This window comes from Diabrotica virgifera, chromosome 3 (assembly GCF_917563875.1).
Source record: "Diabrotica virgifera virgifera chromosome 3, PGI_DIABVI_V3a".
Taxonomy (NCBI): domain Eukaryota; kingdom Metazoa; phylum Arthropoda; class Insecta; order Coleoptera; family Chrysomelidae; genus Diabrotica; species Diabrotica virgifera.
In genome coordinates this window covers 157,953,078-157,956,851 of record NC_065445.1, presented here as the reverse complement: position 1 = coordinate 157,956,851, position 3,774 = coordinate 157,953,078, and positions in this window count along the sequence as shown.

Below are 3,774 nucleotides of genomic sequence, written 5' to 3'. Positions count from 1 at the left end.
ATATACCTTAAATTCTTTGCCCATTAGCCAATGTTTCCAATATTTTACAGCTTCTTTTATGGCTAAGCATTCTAGATATATTGCTTTTTTCTTCTTTTGTGCTTCTGTTAATTTTTTTTTTAAATATGCCACTGGTCTACTATTACCATTTTCATCGTCCTGTTTTAGCACAGCTCCCACACCAATCATGCATGCATCTGTGTAGATTTTAATTGGGACGTTTGGGTCAAATATCTTCAGAATTGGTTGTGAACCAATTTTTTATCTTATCGAAGGCTTCTTGACATTCTTTTGTCCAGATGAACTTAACATCTTTCCTTAATAGGTTATATAGCGGTTCAAGTATAACTGCTCTGTGTGGTATATTTATTTTTCCCAAAAATTGACGGATATTTTTTCTCTTTTCCGGAACTGAAAAATCTTTTACACTGGTCAGGTAATCTTTTAATGGTCTCACCGAATTCTTTTCGATTATATGACCCAAATATTTTGCACTATTTTTCGCAAATGAGCATTTTGAGAATTTTAGTTTAAACCCTTCTTTCATAATTGTTTCCAATAATGTAGATATATGTGAAATGTGATCTGTAAATGTCTTTGAGAATATTATAATATAATCAATAAAGTTTATTGCAAAATCTGACATTTTATATTTTCTTATTATGTTACTCAGTATTCTTTGGAAAATGGCTGGTGATGTCTTCAATCCAAATGGTAGACAGGTCCATTGGAAGTGTCCCTCTTGTGTTACAAATGCTGTTTTATGTTTATCTTCAATTTTCATTGGAATTGACCAGAATGCAGAGTTAATATCTAATGTTGTAAAGTAATTACAGTTTACTGTTTTTATTATTAAATCTTCTATCAATGGAAAAGGCTGTGATTGAGGTGTGACTATTTTGTTAAGTTCTCTAAAGTCTATACACAGTCTTGATTTTTTTCCCTCTTCTTTTTTATATGCCAATGTAACAGGAGCAGCAAAAGGACTATATGATTCTTCAATTAAACCCTTTTCCAATAATTTTGCTACTTGATTTTCTATCTCTTTTCTGTCCTCCATTGTGCATCTATAGGAGCGTTTGTAACAGTATTTTTCTACCATTAGATCAATGTGGGCTTCATAATCTTTAACTGTACCAACATCATATTTATCCTTGGCAAATACCGTTGCATATTTATCAATTATTTCTTCAATTTTAACTTGTTTATCTAAATCCAGATGATTTTTTTCTATTTCAAATTGATCAATATTTAAATTTTCATTGAAATTAATTTTATATTCTTTTTTGTTTATGTCACCTAGTACATCAGGAATTTTGACATATTTACCTTTTTCTGGTGATTCTATATTTCTATCATTGTTATGTATAATCTCTAGTCTCTCATTGTGACTTATATTAAATTTTAAACAACAGTCCAAACCAGCTAAAAAATCATACTTAAATTCTTCATTTTCTATAACAAAAACATTCATTTCTTTTTCAACGTCTAAAATTTTTAATTTTAATGTAACCATACCTTTTGTTTTTGAACTACCATTAATTGTGTTTAGATTAACTGAATCTTTATTATTCCATTCCTTCTGTTTTATTTTCAATATTTTTGAATTTATCAGTGACACATTGGATCCTGGATCATACAGTGCATTCACATTCAGTATGTTGTTTATTTTTACGTTGAACACAATTAATGGTATTATTGTAAGTTTTTTGGATTCTCGTTGCTCAATTCCACTTCTAACATTGCATTGTTATTTATTGTCCTCACTTGACCAGCTTTATCTTTTTTTTCTTTAAACCAGCAATTCTCCTCAGAATGGAACCGTTTTCCTCTATTTGCATTTTCACATATTTTACAAGGAGTTTTTTCCTTTGATTGTTTGAATTTATTTTCTGCATATTTTTCCTTTTTCATTAGACTTCTAGTTGCAAGGTGTTCAAGTTTACCTATCTCATTGTACAAATCTTGGGTACCTTGTAATATTTCTCTATCAAATTTATCTGCAACATTATTTGGTAGGCCAATGGCTATTAAATCTATTAATGTGCTTGTGTCCATAGGCGCCCATACACACGGGCAGGGGGGGGCCGTGGCCCCCCCCTAGCTTTTCGGGAAAGAAAAAAATTAAATTTTTATTACATAAACGCATTTTTGTCAAAACATTATTGGATAATTTTGAGAGATAAATTGGAAAACGTTGAAAAGAGACTAACGAAAACATTGACAGAGATTAGAGGCGTGGGAAACATATACACTGTAATCGACACCCAAAATTACAAATTAAATGAATCATTTATACTGCAAAAAAACCATATCAGCAAGAATTCCGATCTCTGATCGATAATCACTAATGAGCCATTTGTCTTTAACAACTGGTATAAAGTAATTATATTTTATATTTTGAAAAAATTCATACTGAAAAATAATTTTTAAAATTTATTGAACATAGTCAAATTTTAGTTTGCAAAAGTATTTTTTTAGTAAGTAGATTATTTTTAAAGTGTGCATTATGATGAACAGAACAATTTTATTTTAATGAAAAACAGGTGATCTTTCATGATGAATGAGTGTTATATACAGGGTGTCCCAAAAGTAGCGGAAAGGCCGAATAATTCGCGAAATGAACATCGGATCGAAAAACTGAAAAATACGTGTTCAATAATTTTCAAAAATCTATGCGATGACACTAAACAAGTCCACCACTTCAACCCCTGGGTGTGGAGCGGGGGGTAACTTTAAAATCTTAAATGGGCCCCCCATATCGTGATACCACAGCAAAATTATAGAAACGGTCTAATATATCGAGAAATATATGTACTTCCAAATAAAACTAAAAAACACGTGTTTAATATTTTTCAAAAATCTATAGAATGACACCAAACAGGATTTTTCATTCCACACTCTGGAGGTGGGGTGAGAGTTAACTTTAAAATCTTAAATAGGAACCCCCGTTTTTTCTTGCATATTGAGTTTCCTCCTCAAAAAATAAGTAACATTTATTCGAACTTTTTTAGAATTGTTGACGGATGGCGCTATATTCGGAAAATGCGATTTATTTGCGCCATCTATCAACAATTCTAAAAATGTGTGCCTTATTTTTCATAAGAATTCTATATCTGCAAAAATAAAGGAGGCTCCTTTTTAAGATTTTAAAGTAAAAACTTGGTTCGACACATACTCTTGGTTAGTCTGCTCGCCAAAGTTGAAGGGAAGGCTTTGCAAGCATTGTATTCTTTTCAAACGGGTTTTAAAGAGAGGCTCAACTTTTGTGGTACCCATGACATTTCCATTTAAAAACTTGGTCTAGTGTTTAAATGTATGAATAATTCCTCACAACAGGGTTCAAACTAGGTTTTTTAGGTGGTTTAAACTACAGTAGGTATACTCCCTCTATAACGAGAACTTAAATGGTGAATTAATTATCTCGTTATAAGCGGATCTCGTTATATCAAACAATAATAATATTGAAATCTTTTGATGCCTCTTACGTAGTTTATTATGTGTCGATGGTCAACCTGAACAGTGAACAATGAGACTTCGTCGCCATAAATTGTAAATTTCCTATAGTATTCAATATCGGTCGATAAACAGGCAGATGTTTATTACAGGTGGCCGAGTTTATTATAGCACTGGCCTCGATAATAGGATAGATGTTGGGCATTTCTATGTACAGGTAGTTGGGGCATTTATTTATTTATGACCATTACAACGCTAAAAACAGGTAAAGACAAGTATTCTTCGATTTAAATTTTCCTCGTTATAACCAAATATGCC